This window comes from Ambystoma mexicanum, chromosome 9 (assembly GCF_040938575.1).
Source record: "Ambystoma mexicanum isolate Mex_15411 chromosome 9, UKY_AmexF1_1, whole genome shotgun sequence".
In the NCBI taxonomy this organism is placed as follows: domain Eukaryota; kingdom Metazoa; phylum Chordata; class Amphibia; order Caudata; family Ambystomatidae; genus Ambystoma; species Ambystoma mexicanum.
The window spans coordinates 1,211,959,118-1,211,978,074 of NC_090931.1; positions in this window are offsets into that span (position 1 = coordinate 1,211,959,118).

Genomic DNA, 18,957 nt, shown 5'->3' on the forward strand with positions numbered 1-18,957 from the left:
GCTTCCAGCCACCTGAGTCCACCGCTCCATTTCTGGATACCTGTCAGCACCTGATCCAACGCTGTACACCAGAGGACAGCGTGATGATGACTCGCTGTGCGTGGCACACATGCACTGCACGCCAATGTTGCTCCGCTTATGAACTCCTTCAGCATTTCTGCCTTGATTTATGTACGCTAGGTAGGTGTGTGCGCAAAGAGAAAAACGGCAGCTCAAAGGGAAGTAGACTCCCTGGCAGTCACCATGTGTAATCAGGCGACCCAATATGCTTAGAGTGTTCCGCCAAACTAACCCACCGTTTCAGTGTCAAGTGCACATTCACACATCCATTCATTTCTCTCATTGCGCATACATGTAACACGCTCTCATTCCCTTGTGCACACTGTAAGGAACCTTGCTAATTCCCGGGATCTGTCATCCAGGTGGCCAGGACGCGGCCATCAACCCCAATGCAACAATTTCCACCATCTTAGAGGGGGGGGGAAGAGTGAGCCCCTAAATCAGAACCAGAGTCTAAAGCCTGGGGGACGCCCCCGTTAATACACTCACCTCAGTTGTTTCACTCGATTCGAGGAGGTGTTCATTGCAATAACAGAGCAAAAGCCTCGTTCTGCGATTCTGCTGCCATCAACAACCTTTTCTTATTGTCCGCAGGTTCTGGCCGGCTCAACAAACCGGAACTCTTCTTTGTGGGCTCCACCATGGGCAGGTTTCCGTCCGCTCTATTTCCTAGCTAGTTCCCCGCCAAATCCTGCTGAACACCCTAGAACACTCTACTCCACTTTTCGCTGTAAGGTATCCTATTCATCCCACATATTTACAAAGCGTGCATGGTCCCACATAGATGCAGATCTAGAGACCCTCTCCCTTACATTCACTTTCTTCCTGTCGCTCTCTTCCTTGTTTGCTACTACTTCTGAGCCCACTGCCATCCAGCTTCTGAGATATATAGGGGTCCAAACGGATTTTGATGAATGCACAATGTAACTGCACAGAATCCAGGAAGAAGGTGCATGCACTGAAACAATGGGCCATCAATTGACAGCAAAGTCCTCATTTCTGACAGAGTGAAAGGACTAAACCTAGAATACACTATAAAAAGAGCCATGCCTACCTCCAGACTCGGATATGATGTCCACTGTTAGCTAGCATCAGGAAGGTACCAGAGTTCAAAGCAGCATTACTGGGGTTGAGTAAGGGGCTGAGGTCAGAGCCAAACTGAAAAAGCAATCCCAGATACATACAATACTATGTTGCACCCTTTTAGTGATTGTATTGAGCGGAGTTCAATGAGTCAAATGTTACATTGTACAGCGTGTGAAGTTCTGAGCTGAAAATATTTTTCTCCAAATATGCCACTAAGCGCAATTCCATTGCAACAGCAAATGCATTGATGCGTGCATCATAAAAAGGCAAGAACGCCATGTGGGGTCTCCAGGGGTCGCAGCCGTGTGCCCTGAGCTCTCCCTTGCTACACCTGTGCTCTCACTTGAAACCCCTAAAAAAAAGGCCTCTTAAAAAAAACAGGGGGTTCCACACGTGTAACCCTTTCAGCAGTGACCCTAAATAAGAAAGAATAGGAATAACAAATAATTTGTCTTTCTGGAATTCTATACAATAATTGCTAGACTCATTCAAGTTTTATTTCAGGCACACTTCAGTGGGCGAGTCACTGGTTCGGTCTTTTCTTAAACACCTCAAATTCACAGTGTTGACAAAAACGTCCACATTTTTTTTAGAGTAGAATAAGCATCCATTTCGGACTATGTATTTTGCTATTCGCAAGTTGCAGTTAGAGTATGTTTTTTCTGCGGTTGTCTATGTTGGGATCATTGTTAGGCAGAATCCTGTGCAGTTCCCTTAGGGAACACTGCAAAAAGATTAAGACTACAGGAGTAAGCAGTAAACCCAATTGGTAGCAGTCTGCACCACCCAGATTTACCTGGTAGCTGTGGCTGAGCAGTCAGACTTCTCTCAAGAAGAGCAGGGCAGTATATAGAGTATACACAATAGGGCTAAGAACACAGTAGAGCAAACAAATACCTACCAGAGCTTTGTATAAAAAGTATATAATTATTTATTTAAAACACACTTTAGGCAATATACTAGCACTCTAAATCAAAAGCAAGTTAAAACAGAGTCAGGTAAAGTATAAACATCTCCCTTGATAACTATTTAACAAATCGTGGTGTTTTAACTCTGACTTGTCTAACAGATGTGAGCGCGTAACCTGATGGCACTCCAATAGTTCAGTTAAAGGGAGAGAAAAAAGCAGAGCATAGAAATAAAGCAGATCCCAACACTTTTAGGAGTTCTCAGCAAGGGAAAAAAGGCAGTATACACTGTAGAGCCAAAGTTCATAGGCCAGGCCCACTTTACATGGAGCAAAGCGAAATGTGCCCAGGATCACACGGTTTAAAATGCACTAAAAGTCTTTGAAGAATGTTCAAAAGAGGTTGGAGTGATTCAAGAAGGTAAAGTTAGAAGGTCTGGGGCCAACCCAGTTGGAAAGCCAAGGATTTAAGGGTCACCTTTGGCAAACCGAAGAAAGGGAGGCCAGGGAGGACACAGTACCTTAAAGAGAGAGGAAGCTCAAGCAGTGGCAGTTGTTCCTGGCAGTGGATGCAGTTCATTGTTTTGACCAGGGGAAGAGAGGATCTGGTCGAGGAGGTAACGTGGAGTCGTTGCACTGCACAGGGATGAAACCAGCCGCGGAGTTCGTCGATAAAAGGTGCATTCCTTTTATTCGCGGTCAAAGTGGTGAAGCTTGGCTATCCAGCCGCCGGGGTGCTTGGCACGGGCAATTCGACCAAGAGACGTCTTTGGAAGGCGAAAGGGGTGAACTGGTTGGTCCCACCAGCTCAGAGGAGAAGACTCGTCCAGCAGAAGATCTTCTCTTGTCGTCGGGAAAGTGGTGAGGTAGTTGCAGCAGGGCTTCACCGGTGGTGTCGTCGTTGCAGAAGCTTCTTCCCTCTTTGGATTCTTAGGTCCTGTGGCGACTTCTGAAGTTCCAGTCCCAAAGGCCCTGCTTTTTTGCAGCAAAACCCCCATTCAACAGCCTAGCTGTCACTCAAACATGCTAAGTGGTGAGCCGGGCGGCTCACCACTAGCCCAATCAGAACAGAGTGTGACTTGAGTTGCTAAGGCAACGGAGTCCAGGGTGACAATTCCCCTCGCCACCCATCCTGTGGAACCCAGACAGAGTGGCACCATTTGGAGGGCTTCTGTGGAGAAGCCTGCCAAAAAGTGGAACAAAGGGCTCGACCTTGGTCAGAGTTACAGAGACGGACACGAACGCCATTTTAGAAGAGTTCTGGCAAAAAGTTAATTTAATATTAAATAAATAAACAGGCGGTATCTTTAACATTGCACCAAAAAGTGGTGCGTTTAAAATCGATGGGAAAATCCCATAGAGAATATTCCGGTGGAATATTTTGCGTGGTAACCACTGCCACCAGCCAGAAACTCGACAAGGGAGGACTGGACAGTGCCCCCTTGAAAACAGACCCAGGGGCAATATAATTAACCCCTTCCAGTACTTCCATAATATGGTTTGTACTGGTTCTGTTCACGATTTAGGACTAGTAAAGTAAATGGTGACTTTACATGCCCTGGGCGACAGTAGTCAGTCCCAGGGTATGGAGTCTATGTTTGGGGGTCACTATGACATCCCTGTGTTACTGCACTGAGGGTGCTGTGTAACACACACCCAAAATATAGATGATACCCTATGGAGTAAAAGATCCCATAGCCCATAAGCACACAAAAAGTCAAAGACATACCTCAAATCATGCCTAAGAGTGGGAGGAAAAGAGTCTCACTCTTAGCAGGAGAAAAAAACAAACCCCAAAAATCCAGCAAAGCTGCTGGGGGACTCACTAGGTTTGGGAAATTAGTCTTATTAGAGAATTCTCCCCAACAATCATCTCAAGACATTCCGTCTGTGTCCTCGGTCACTTGACAAAATCCTTGTGCCTAAAAGCTCGTGTAGAGTGTAGAAATGTTTAACCATAGCACATAAAGTGGTCCTTGATTTAATTGTGCAACAATTAATGCTTTGTTGTAATGTGACCATCTTTACTATCTCCCTGGCAGGCTGTTCAGAATGTTTGTTTGCATGCAGGAGGTAACGAGTGCCCAGACTACGGGATGCCATGTGAGTGCACTGCTTTCCCTGAACTACTTTAAATTCTTTAATACACAGTTATGAACCCTCTCAATGGTATGCATTTTGCCAAGCTCTGAAGCCTGAAAAGTAGATCCACGCAGGCGTGACATGTGGCCAACTTTTCACCAGACCTGCAGATGAACTGGCCTGCTGTTAAATCTCAGTTACCAGTTTAATGGAATCCACTATAGAGTGTAATTTGTTTTCTGACTTTGAGATCATTCAGACATGTAATTGTTCAATTTACGATAGCTGGTAAGATAGTTATGGCCGATAAAATAGCTCAGTGGGTTGAGTGCTTGCTGCTGCGATGTGTAGGTGATCTGCTTGTTGGAATCCCGGCAAGACCAACTCAGCCTTTCAGCCTTCTGAGGTTGATTTGATAAATGAGTACCAACACAGGTTGTGTGATATTGTATGTATATTTTTCTATACATAGCCCTTAAGCGTAAGTGCTATATAGTAACACATCATTATCATTTGGCCTCTCATATCTGCTTGCATTCACAGTAATTTGGTAATATGGGCCTGTACACACTGATATTAATGATACATATGGTGATCCATTCTTGTATGAAATGTATCTCACATTACAGTGATATTGTAACCATATTTTCATAGTGTATTTAGGAACTTCCCGTGATGTCACTTCAGGGGTGGGGGTCAAATGACATCACTTCCTGTGATGTCATCAGAGGCCAAGGGTCATGTGATGTCACTTCCACCACCCCTAGCATTTTGGTGAAGTGACGTCCCTGTAAAAAGGCTGTGGCCATTAGAAACACTGAATGCCAATGTCTGTGCCACAGGTCATGTTGTCTTCCCTGAGTACAATTACTTTACATTGCATATAATACTTATATAATGCAGGATCTAACTATAAGTGTGTGGTGGAAACGGTTGAAGCTTCCTGAAAAGAGTTAACGCTCCGAGATTCAACAGCTGAAATGTCAAAAGAGAAGGGCCTTGATCGCTCCCAGGAGGACAGGAGATAATCTTTTGTCTGTGTGAACTCTTCTAGGAGAGCATTCCATTGTCTGGCAGCTAAAACCGCCAAAGACTTGCCTACTGCTATAGAGTGCCTGTGGCAGGGCGTGAGACGGGCTGGGGAGGAGGGGAGAAGGGTGCAGCATATCTTGGCAGGTTGAGGGCAAATGAAAGCGTGCCATAAAAGGAATTTTGTTAAATATACAGGTGCCTGCACATATAACGCCCCATGATTAAGAGAAAGGAGCTTATATGGGTGCCTGCCCATATATAGCGCTCTGTGAAATAGTAATGAACTTACAGCATTGCCTGGATTTCACAAGTAACCAGCAAAGATGTCCGGGAAATGGAGATGTGTGATCTTGTCTTTGGGTAAACATGACTATTCTGGCCGCTGTGTTCAGGATGGGTTGAAGATGCTGAAAAGATTGCCTGGAAATACCTATTATAAGGAATTACAAAAGTCAAGCTTAGCTCCAATAATGAAGCAAGCTTTGACAGCTTAGTGATAGTCTAAGTTGTTTAAACAGCATTAAATGATAGTTCGCTGAGCTGATGACACCAGATGCTTGGGTACAACGTCCTTTCATCATGGGATATTTTTTAGCAAGGTTTTTTACCGCAAATTCTTTATTAAAAAAAACCATCGAATTATTTTTGGGGGGGGTTTACAAATATATATATATGGGATGTGGGTTTTTGTTAATAAATATAAACTGAAAGAGAATGCAAATTCTTCCACCCTCCAGGTGCCCCCCAAAAATTAATTTTAAAAGAATTTGCTGGGTTTTTTAGAAAATGTGCGGTAAAAAACCCAGCGAAAAAACATCCCGCGATGAAATGACATGGAACCAATGCTTGTGGGTCCACGGATAGGGTTGAGTCAAAGATCATACCCATGGATCTTGCTTTGTCCCGGAAAGGGAAGTTGAGGCCCGAAATGGGAATGTTAGAATAAGCTTTGATGTATCGGATTAGAGCTTTTAGGGAGACAATGATGAGGATTTCAGTCTTATCTTGGTACAGGCCCAACCAGTTCTCCCTGATCCATCAACTTGAATGAATATAGTCAGGATATGCAGCAGGTTACAGTCCTGATCTTCCTAGAGCCTTAAAATAATCTGCACTTCGTCATCAGAGTTTTGAAAAGTAGTTCCAAGACCCATGAGGAGATCATGTAGGGCCTTTAAAAAATGTTAAAGAATACAGGGGAGAGGCAATACTTCTCAGGGAGTCCATGTGTTATGCCTCTGCTTGCAATTTCACCCTGGTAGGTGAAGGCAAGCGTCCCCAACCAGCACGATCCTCCCCGCAATGAGAGACAATGAAGGACTCTCCCAGGATGGGAATAAGGCCAAGACAGAGTGCGGGTGAGCGTAAATGGGAGTTTATCAATCAGAATAGGGCATGCAAAGAACTCTGCAAACTCCGAGAGCGCTCTGTCTGACAATAGCAAAGACAGGCGTATATATTTACAAAAAACGTCATCAGTACCTACATACTATAAGGGGCACAAGTTCAATGGGTTTGGGTGGCGATGACTAGCTATAGGTGCTGCTGCGATGTGGTTGGCCTTGGCTGGAGGACGTCACTGGTCAGCCTCGTGGGTTGGGCTGGGCCTGGCAGGTCGGCTGAGTTCATCCGGGCGGTGTTGTTGTGCCATTGTGGCCAGTGTCAGAGATGAATGTCTTTTCCTGACTTATTTGCCCTATGCCATGCACACCGCAGTCATTCAGTCATTGCAATATTATCTTCTTTAGTAAATCTATCAATAGGTTATTCTACAGGTTAATGCAACACAGGAGGAATGTACCTTGTGAGGGGTTTGATGGTGATTCATCAGTGCATGGTTACCAGTGTCCTGTTGACCGGTACCATAGGTCGAGGGGCTAAGTCTCCGTGCATGGGACGGGCGGTACATGTCTTTCTGTCTCGTTAGAAGTCATTATGAATGGGCTGCTGTATGTTGCCACAGTATTGGGTGTCTTCATTGCACAGGGTCATAAGTCTAAGGTGATTCGGTGGGTTGTGGGGTTTAAGAGGGGGCGCCTTTGGATCTGTGTATTCAAGCGGAGGTTTACTGCTGGGTTGTAAATAATGCAGGTGGCAGGCCGCGGCCTTGGGTGCTGCAGAGGGGACTACAAATCTTTGAAGCGGCTCCAGCCTAGTTGGGGGAGGTGGAGCAGCGCGGCGCAGGCCTCAGCTCTCTGGTTTGGCAGATTTCGCAGGGTGGGAGGGGAAATGGCCTTGCACATATTCACAAAGGTATTTTTCTCGTGTGTTGCCGACTTTAGGTGGGAACATCATAAACATTTAAACATTCTTATAATACTCATTTGGATCACTTGAAAGCATACATTTCAACTTAACTACATGTCTCTTGAATATAGCCAGTCTGAGCACCGTACTAGTACATTATATTTTAACAACTACAGCATTTAATTATATGCATATACATTTGCATTAAGTGAGGTAGTCGTGTGGTTCGGGGAGCATAAAGATCGAGACCTGCCACCGTGCGTGGCGGTAATGGCATATAAGGGCTTAGATATGCACACATAACTGGCGCATTTGCACGCGTCTTTCACACGAGCCTTATGTATAGTTGCATTCATTCTCCCCTGCACTCTAGCAGCATTAGTTCAGTTATGGCGCGGGACTGCGGGGTGAACGTTTTTCAATGATACATATAAAGAATTATCCCCCGTAATGCTTTTCATCATTTGTGCACACCTGCAGGAGTGTGGATCCTCCATTGCTAGTATCATATAGACATGCGTTTCTACAATAATTATACATCTTTACAGGTTTCTTTAGTAGAAGTAATTGCAGAGAGACTACGCGTATTACGAATAGTTTTTGGCATTCGTATGTGGGTATTTTTCTGCTTTCATCGGATGACCATTTTACAGTTCTTCCCATCACCCAGGCCTTGCTGACCGGGTCATGCTGGGCGCAGCGATGTACTGCGGAAGGTGAAATGTTACAGTGTTAGTTTTTATGCTAGCTCATGTCCGTCTTGTTCGTGGGAACGGGCTCACAGCGGATCTGCCAGGGTGCTGCGGCTACAGGGATAATTGAAACTCTCCAAGGGTGGGGGCCGCGCTACAGTGCGCTGAGCTCACACCATCTTTGTCAGACAAAATGGTTTCTGAGGCCTAGTTAAATTCAATACGTGTGGGCAATGTGTTCAGTAGGTGAACCCTCCACCACCTGGGCCCGGGTGGCATGAGGGGACGCCCAATGAGTCATAGCCCTCACCTGGGGAGAGGATGTAGGCAAGGGGGGGTCTCTTGGACCAGTCCTCCCCTACATTTCCCCCCTTTCGTTACTTAAGTAACAAATTCTTTAACTCATTCAATCTCCTACACTCTTCTTCGTCCATAATTGCCTCATCCCATGCTGGTGTGCCTTTTATGGGCATCCAGGCTCCGCACACCCCCCTTAAGCTCTCTCCCCTCCTAGCATATTCATCTGGGGTACAGGTCAGGTATATACATCCGCTCTCTCCTTCCAAGTCTACCCACACCTCCTGGTACCATTCTAGTATACGGGGCTCTGTGATGGTGGTGTGCCACAATTTGTCTATGATATCCTTGTCATGATACCTAGGCACTAGTTGATACCTTGGTGTGTCATTGGTTCCGGTTTGTACCTGCACTTCCTGCATAGTTTGTATGGTACCACGGGTGTTGCCCATTGTCACCATCATCATTGCACCATTAGGTACTGCGTTAGCACAACATCAAAGACCCACCTGGCACAGGCAAAAAATAAAGAGGAGGAACACCACAGTTGGCATTAAAAATTTCACAGTCATTCCCAGCCATGAGGGAACCCAGGAGAAGATATTGTCGAACCATGTGCTGTCTTCTGCTCCACCTTCCATTTTCATCCTTTCTCCTAGATTGTGTACTGCTTCAATGACATGGGACAGCGAGCCGTTTTCTGCATCTTCAGAAGGTACGAAAGTGCAACAGGCACTTCCGATTTTTCGGCAAACACCTCCATCCATCGCAGTCAACAGGTCCAAGACATACCTGTTTTGCATTGTCATCAATCGTAAAGCTCTTAGTTCCACTTTTATTACGTTAAACCCTTCTTCAGTGTCATTTGCCAACTGGATCAGCTCCCAGCATGTTATCTGGAGCCATTTTGCATTTGCTCTGGCCTGGATACTTGGGATGAGTGAGGCGAAGAATGTCTCTGCCGAGCTGAATAATCGGTATCTGTCTGGGATCTGCGCCAGCAACTCCGATGATGCCTTTGATATGTAGTTTGATGCTCGTCTGTTTCGGGATAGCACCTCTTCCTTGCTCCCGGAAGATAAGACATAGATTTGTGACTCTGCAGTCAGCTGGGGCTCGCTTTGTTGGGTGCTTTCTCGTTTTCTTTTGCTTCCTTCAATGTGGCTTTCTGGTATCACCATTAGGGCCGAGTGCAGAGTGGCCATTGAGCAGCTGCCACTCCATGACTGGGGGAGGTGCAGGTATGCCTGGTTGCCGCATACCCAATACGTATCCATCAGGGCCGCTGTTCCTTTTCTCAGATCTGGGATGGTGAGGGTCTTGGTACAGTTCTTGTTTGTCCCCATAGGGGTTTTTCCTTCTCCTCTAAAACATAGTTCATGGTCTATTTCGTTCTGCAGTTTGAAGGGTTTTTCAATGGCTGTTACCCAAGTTAGTTTTGAAATGTGTTCCTTCCATACTGGTGTGCACGTTTCTTCTATCCATTGCAATTTCTCTGGTGCCACACCCCTCAGCGCTTCTCCTTTGCACAGTACTTCTTCATCCTTCCACTTGTTGTCCGAAAAAAGTGTTCCCAGTATCACAAAAAATGGTTCTTCCAGACATATCACTCCTACGGTTTTTGGGTAACAAGTCTTCTCGTTCTGCAGCATTCTAAAAGTAACATCATGTGCCTGGAAGGTGTTCTTAATCCTGCATAACGTGAGATGAAGGAGACATTGGGCATCTACAATGGGCAACTCTTTGGGCAACAATACCTTGGGTGTGCCTGAAGCATGGGGGATGAGGGAGCAGACATAGCAGCTCTCGTTTGTTGTTTGTTTAGCTGTTGCACTCATATCCGCATACCATTTATTCGTCTGGTGGGGGTGTCGTGGGTCTTCCATTCTATCTATTCCTAACCCATAATACTCATCATACTTCCTCCTGACCGCTCCCCTTTTTCTCCTGTTATTTCTTTTCCTAATATACTTCCCGGTTTCATGGGCGATAGACACAGTAGACCCCCCTTTCTCCTTCCCGCCCCCCTTTACCCAATCATCATATAATATTTCATGTGTTGCTTTCATTCTTTCATTTTCTTCCGTTTTGTTATCCGACAATGTGTCTATGGCTATGGAGGCAGGTTGGCTGGTAGGGGTGTTATACAACCAGGATATGGCGGAGGGGTTTCGGTTGTTTAAACTGTGAGCATTGTAATTAGATCTTAGGCAGAGACACTGTGTTATTTTGCATTTCACCCTGTAGCTCTTCATTTTTTGAGATGACAGCATTGGATGGTGTTGTATAGTAACCCCATACAAGTTTAGTCCGTCCCATACCAAGAAGTCACCTTCCTTAGTATTTACACTCGTGGTTGCTTTAATTACAGTAGTGCTGTTAGTCCCTCCCCCCTCGTTCATCTCGATAGAGATGAACGCTATGAACCAGTATGTAACCAAGCCAAACATTAGTGTAAAAAACAATGTAATACACGCTGATAGTCCACATTCATACGAATATCTGCATTTCTCAGTTAACCACTCTCTAACTCTAGTAAATCTATCCTTTGCAGGCTGCCCGTTAGATGCCATGGTAGTTCCTGTTCGAGATATAAAAGTGCATTAAGTGCATGAATGTAAACATTTTGTTGGCACTACCAGTGCCAATTATATATTGACGGGGAATGGAAGCGGGTAGGGTTGCAGGTAAGGGTATTCACAGACAGGGGAAAAAAAACATTTCACAATTTTATCATATCATTACTTATATACACGTTCATAAGTGGAAAAAAAACACACACCCCTTTTTTTTTCATCTGTATTACTGTCATGCCACCCTTCATAGGCCTGTCCACCAGGTAGGAAGTGATCCAATTAGCAGTTTTTCTTGCCACCTCAACAGGTTGTTGGACCATAATTGAGTGGCTGAGGGTGTCAAAGGCAGCTGATTAGTGCAGCAGCATGAAAAGTCTTACACTACTTTCATCTAAGATGTGAAGTCCCCAGCCTCAACAATAGTCTAGATCCTCCACATGCCAAACTACACAAAGCTGTCACACATTCTCTAGATATCTAATTCCCTCTGATATCCAAACGGCCTAGTATTGAGATGAAAGCCAAGAACAGGTGATTTAACAGACAAATCACACACATGAAAAGAGAAGGACGATAGTTGGACTGGATCTGGGCCAAAGCGGAGAATCCAGGTGACAAAAAGCATGCCCTTTACACAAGAGGAACTACATACAAACCATCGAACAGAGGAATGTCTCCTTCAACCACCCGCAAATTAACTATTCTGCAAGTAAACAGAGATAACTGTTGTACCTCTACAAGGAACTCATCCACCCCATCCGAGCTGCAGCAGGCAATGTAGTTACACAAACCCTTGCAGACAATATATCAGGCTTCTTCATTGCAAAGTAAATCCCAACAAAGGCCCAATCCTGTGCCTAATAGGCCTCTTCAAAAGACCAGACCCATGCCAAGGGAGTATCCCAACCTTTAAAGCCTTCCAAACCCTTACCATGCAGCGCACAATATCATTAAAGATAAATCAAGCCTTTAAAAGTCCAATCTCATCCACGCTCATCAGACCTCACTAATTCACTGATGAACATGCTGGGTAACCCATTACCTTAACATGTCTGTTCCTCCCTCTGAACATGAATACTCTGCTTGATGCTGAAGGAGGATTTCATCACTCCTTCCCTGTAATAACAGATCCTTCATGCTCCCAAATTCGCAAATAACCATGTGGGATATATTGACCCACTCAGATGTGCTATGTTACACCACTTTGCTGCTCTGATGCCAGAAACAGCACAAAATGGATCCGCTGACTCCAAGATCCCTAAACTGCACTTTGCAATAACCAGAAAAATGGCTGCACTGCCTTGCCAACACACATTTCAGGTGGAGTGGAACAGAGTACTCACTGCAGGAGTACACCAGTGGGCTCTGCAACATTTTACATGGAGCAAAGTGAATGAAGCAGCATCTTTGTGCTGAAAACCCGAAAATGCCTCTTTAAAATGTCAGCTTTTCAACCTTAGAAAGTGCTGTTTTGGTGCTAAATCCATTCATTTCTTATGAACCACTGTGGTTTAAGGGCCCTGCAATGCCCAGGGTCAGTCTTGAGTCTCAGAGGAACCGGGCCTCATTTGAATGACAGCTCCTACAAAAAGTATCTTTGGAAAAGCAAACGGAGGCTTTGTTTTCATTTTCACTGAAACGCGGCTATTGCTTTGCAACAGTATCAAGGATCAGCTGTCCAGAGAGAGACTCAGAATAGATGACTGTGACTGTATCCGTGCTGCAAAACAATTCTAGCGCTCAAGACAAGAACTATAAGCTGCACAGAGTGTATATTTACTGAAATGAAAACCGAATTCAAGGAAATGGTAAAATGGGCTTTTTCCTGACTCGAAGGGGAAAATCGCCTTTTTGAAAAGTACATGGTTGTGTCAAGGCTTAATTACTTAAGAAATGTAAAATTATTTGTTAATGTTAAAGATACACTTATAAACTGTTTTAATTCTATATGTTTAAAGTTAAGATTTAAAAGTATAAATCATAGCTAAAACCCAGGCTGAATGGTAAACTATATTTAAAAGAAAAAAAACCTGCTCTGCGAGTTGCTAGCCCTGAGAAAGGGTGACACCTCAACTGCTGGAACAGGAAAAGGCTAATTTCTAGAGTGGAGGCTTTGAATCCCCAGGACAATGGGACCTTTCAAGTCACATTAGACATTTGTCTTTGCCCCAGGCTAAGACAATAGCAGGCTAAGACACTTGCCCTTCCAGTGGGAGGGGCAGGAAGTTTCACTCACAAGGAAGAGGCTCCTCTTTCTACTTCAAAGGGATTGACATTTGCTTACACTTGGGAAAAAGAAAAAAACTGACGAGGACATTTGGTGTTTAAAAAGCCTTTTTTGTAACTGAACTTTAAAGACATTTAACTTTGCCACAAGAATGAGGAAAAATCTGAAAGTTGGTCATTTTAAATCTAATTTTATGTTATTAATTTGAAGACTTGGTAGGTCTCAGTACTGCATAAGGAACAGAAGTTATAAAGAATGACCGATTGTGCAAAGTGAATTAATGTTGCAAACTTAACATTTTATACACATATCCTAGGTGTAAAAGCGCATCTAAACTGGGGAATATTAGGCCAAATCTTTCATGGTTAAAATTGCCAAAAAGTCACAGAAAGACTAAACCAGGTCCCATCGACTTGGGAGTTGGATTGAAATGTAACCCACAAAATATGTAGCCTGTGCATCTGATTTTCTTAGAGGTCATAACGATATAAATATGTATTTGTGGGAAAGTTAGATTTTGGTCCCAATAGCTATGGGAGGTTTCCAGACATTGTAGAAATCATCCCATAAACATGACATCCTTTTCTGTCATCCAATCAGCGGAGAGCAAGGCAGAGATTATGCTTTTTCCCAATTCTAGCATTGGGGGTGTGGACAGTAAGACTGCCCCTGCCATATACTTTGTGATGTCATTTGGCATGATAAATAAGGGAACCTCACAGCACACAGACACACTGATTCCTGACTTCTTCCTGATTTTCTGTGTGGCGCCCTGTTGCTGAATTCTCCATCCTTGTTCCTGATTCCTGATTTTCCTTACAAAGCCAAGGCCTCAGCATTGCTGAACTCCTTTTCAGCTAGGCCTCAAAATTCTGAAACAAATCCCAAAACCTAAGGAAAGCATTTAGATCCAGTCTGCCTTGCTACTACTCAATGCATGCCTGCAAACTCGCCATCCCACTGATCTCTAGTCTCTAGTAACCAGTGCAGTCCAGTGCAGTCTCCAGTCCAGAGCAGTCCGGTGACCAGAACCGCCCAGCTGACCCTATCCCACCAGATGTGCCCTGCTGTCCTTGGTTAGACCTGATCCATGTGATGACCAGAACCCTTGTTGGCCCAAAATCCTAAATTAAAGTGGACTGTAAGTATTAATAGTAAGCATAGAAAATCATAGCATACATTGCCTTGTTTTGTTCCATCCCAATCTCTAAACCATCCTATCCTTACCTTAAGAACTTGTAACATTGTCAGAACCATTCTTGAAACCTTACCTTTGATTCCTTGCGCTAGAGCTAACTCCTTTAAATAAGTTTGTCTTGTGAAATCCCAAACCCTTAAATCCTCCCTCGGGTAATCAGACTGAGTCCGCCAGGGCAGACACGGAGGTGCTGGTGTTGGTTCCGCGGTTCAGCTCTAGAGCTTCCTGTGTTTCAATGTGGTAATCTAGCCTGAATGCCCTAGTGTAGAGTATAATTATCATTGTAAAATTGATTTCTGTTTTCTTTTTCACGCCATTAATTTCCAAAAATGCCTCTCATTCAACATTGCATATCTTCCTCAATTTAATAGAGACTTTATTCCAACTCTGGATTATATCTAAGACCTATAGCTACATCCCAACCTAGAAACCACACTCCAAATCAGTATATTTCACCCGTTTTTCTTAAAAATCGTTTGGTTAAATTTAGGCGGGAATCCGCATTTCTACAAAGTTTTACACGTGATTTTTGTTTTTAATTATTTTCAAACTTCCATTAAGATTCAAAGTGTTTAATCTTGCTCAAACTATAGCTTATGATTGTTACCATCTTTTCAATGTTGCTCCCATAGACATTTATATTGATTTAAGGATTTTGCACACTTTTCATTGTTTTACACAGCCATTTTCAAATGTCATTTTAAAGTGCAAGATTGCAAACCCGTTTTTCTCTCTTGTTTATTCCTGAATACCTGCTGCTTACTCACATCTGTTTAGAATTGTTTATTTGTGGGTTGAGGAATATTTCAGGGAGAAATCTTAACGTAAGAGCTATCTTTCCAAAACAAGCCAAAAGTGTTCTTTCTCTGGTGTTTTCCTTTTGTGTACTAAAGAGTGAATTTAAGTGCCTTACATACCTTTTTATTTGTTATTGTCACCACATTGGTGATTGCTACTCCCTATTCAAAAGTATATGTTTAATCAGAATTTTAAATAAATAAATAAATATTACCTTTACCAACCAGCCTGATTCCTCGTCCACCTGGGGTATTTTGAGAAGGGGTGTGATATGAGTGGTATATTACTCAGAATATTGAACCTATAGACATAATAAAATAAGCATTTCAGCTGTGCGCTGCATACTAGGCTGAGACCGGGGTGTATCGCCTGATTGAAATAGTTAACAACCATCTAATTTCAACCTTACCTTTCAAAGCCAAATTTATAGTGAGTGCTCCAGCTAAGCAGTTACAGATTTATACTGAAGATAATTGGGCTTCAGACCACAGAGAAGCAAAGAAAGATCTCTCCTCAACACAAGGGAAGTTAACCTGGGGCACCTTGATGCCAACCAGCACCTGGGAATCATCCTGCTAGACCTGTTGGCTGACTTCTAGACTACTCAATCTTTCTAACTCGATTTGGAATCAGATATGGACAACAGGAGATAGTCCCTTAAATGGTTAGAATCCTTTCAGAAGGATTGATCAGCCAGGGTTAGAGGAGACACTCTTAAATAAACATCACATTCCTAAGTGGAGTACCACTGCCTCTTCCTTTTTGCCTTGGATTTTAATGTTTAGACCCACATTCTAACTGACATCGTTGACCACTTCAAAATGGACCCCAGCATGTCTTATGATGGCACACAACCTAGGGGCACAGCTCATCAAGCATGTGCCCCTAATTTCTTGGAGTGTCTCTCTATGATAAAGGTCTGGATGCATGGCAGCCAGTTCTGTTTGAACCCAGGAAATCGGAAATCCTACTCTGCAGCAGATAGCCTCTATCATTCTGAAATGGTGGCCCAGTAGCATAGGCCAAGCTCCAATTCTGTCAACTACAGAGAAAAATACGGGCTGAACTTTTGATCAATTCCTATCCTACATCACAAAATATTGGCCCAAATTAGCAGCTGCCACTCCACCCTAAATGTTCAAATGTCCATTGTAAAACTCTCCCAATGCTGAGAATGGATCACAAAATACAAATGGTACAAGCACTGTTCTTAGTGAAACTGGAATATTCTAACTGCCTCCTGTTTGGCATCCCTATGGGAGAAATCAACAGATTTCCGTGCATACAGGATGGGGCAGTGTGCTTAATGCTTGGGCTAAATAAACACATCCACTTAACAGAAGCATTCAGACACCTACACTGCATGCACCCCATCCCATGCTCGTCCCTTGGCCCACTGTATTTGTAGTGGAGTAGTGGGATAGGATGGGACATGGGGAATGTGGCATCCTTCCACTCACGTGTATCAGAAGACTTAGCATATGATGTGAGTATGTGAATTTGAATGGCAGTATATGGCCTATTTATTATATGTGGCGACTGGTAAAGCCCTAAGTTACAGTAACAGACCTGTCGTACTGTGCCTGACATTGTTCCACACAGCCATGTTTGGAGCAAGGTTTGAAGACCTTGATCTAGCATATCATACAATATAACAAGGTATTACAACATTACATAGCAGTCTGGGACAAAGAGGCCCAGGTAGGGTAGGGTTATCTTTGGGGCAGAAGATGAAAGTGGCAATACTTGTCATACGACATGAGTACCTACAACATGATGACAATATCTTGCAATTGATGCGAGTATTTGGCATTTGTCGGCGGCATGTTGTGCACACCTGCCATTTGGTTGCAATAGACGGGGAAGTATTGTATTTGTGGTTATATTTGCACATATATTGCACAATCCTGGCTAGGAAGCAACAGAGTGCTGTACATGCAATTGGGGGCTTACAGAGGTCGGTTGAAGGGGAGTTTACAGGGTAGAGGAGCTTTGATATTCCATACTATAGGGGAGATGTATATACCTAGCAATAGCCGGTCCTAATTTACCCCCTAGGTATTCCCAAACGATGGGAGTACCTGGTATTTGATAGAAATAGCTAATAGCTAGCCTATGATGTGAGCACCAGACATTTGATGGGACTACCTGGCCTATGATGTCATATCTGATATTTGATGAAAATAAATGGGCTATGAAGTGAGTGCCTGTCAGTTGATGCCAATATTTGGCATATGATGTGAGTAGCTGGCATTTAATGGCAATGCTTGACATATGCTATGCACACATGGCATGTCCTTTTATGTCAATAATAAGCATATGTGTTAGTACCTCAAGTTTGATTGCAGCATATGGCGTATGATAAGAGTATCTGGCATTTCATGGGAATACCTGCTATAAAACGTGAGTACCATGAGACTTAGACTTTTGATGGAAAAACCTGGCAGAGAATGTAAATTCTTTTTAAACTTTTTTTTATTAGCAGTTTTTCCGTCAACAGTAAAGACATGTTTGCATTCCCTTCACCAACTCCCACGTACCTCCTCCTTCCTCCCACAGGTGGTGGTCTTAATTTTAGTTTTACCTGACACTGCATTCTTTACAAAATGTCTAATATGTGTACGTTGTGGGGGCACTATTGGATCATATAGTCACTTTGTATATAGGTTAGAATGCTACCTCATTCTTTATGGAAAGCTTTGCGTATTCCCTGCAGTTTAAACGTCATGCATTCCAATGTGACAAATTTCCACACCTTGTGCAGCCAGTCGATCTGTGAGGGTGTATCTTTCTGTTTCCATTGATGGGCTATTGTCAGCCATGCTGCGATAATTAAAGTCATCGCCCCCCTCTGCTGTACTTTAGAGTTATCCCTTCGTTTCAGAGGCCAGAGTCCCGCCAGCCATACTGATTCCGGTTTCGTTTCCTGCCTACGGAGCATCTTACTCGTTTGCTCTTTGACCTCTTCCCAAAAAGGTTAAAGGACCGGACAGCGCCACCAAAAGTGTCTCCAGTCCCCTTTTTTTCGGCACCCTCTCAAGCATTTTTCACTCGTGGTTGGGAACATGAATGGAGCCTTTCTGGTGTATAGTGCCACTGTACAAGCACTTTCAGCCACATTTCTCAAACTTGGATAGAGCAGGTCAGTTTCGGGATTCTACTCCAAGTCAGGGTCCATTGTTGTCTTGTTATCGGGCCCTCCAGTGTCTTCTCCCATCACTTCATATAGACCCACTGGGTGTCTTCCCCCCTGGTCATTTAGGTGTTTGTACAGATTCGAGACAAGTTTCTTGGAGCCCGAGTCAGTCGTTATGAAGGTCTCGAACGGGGTTAACTGCCTCGTGGCTGCTTCCTTATTGACGGGAGATGAGGCCCAGTGCTTCAGTTGCATGTATGTGTATTCCTCTGCAGCCTTTATCCCCACATCTCTCTTACATTCCTGGAATGTCATGGCTTCATGTTCAGTGTACATGTCCCTAAATGTTGTGCATCCCGACTGATTCTAGCTCAGATACGAGCTCCAGTTCAGACCTGGCTGGAAGTCTGGTTTTCCAAACAGCTGGGTGAATGGGGACGAGAATGTCGTTAGTGTGCCTCTTTGCAGAGCAGCGTCCCATTCTTCTATCCCCGCTCCCAGCACTTTACTTACTTTAATATTCGGATGTCTGTGCTGTTTTGGTAGCCACAGTAGGTTGGATAGGTGCGCCCCTGCTACCGCCTGATCCTGTAGGGCCCATATTTGGTTAGGAGAGTGG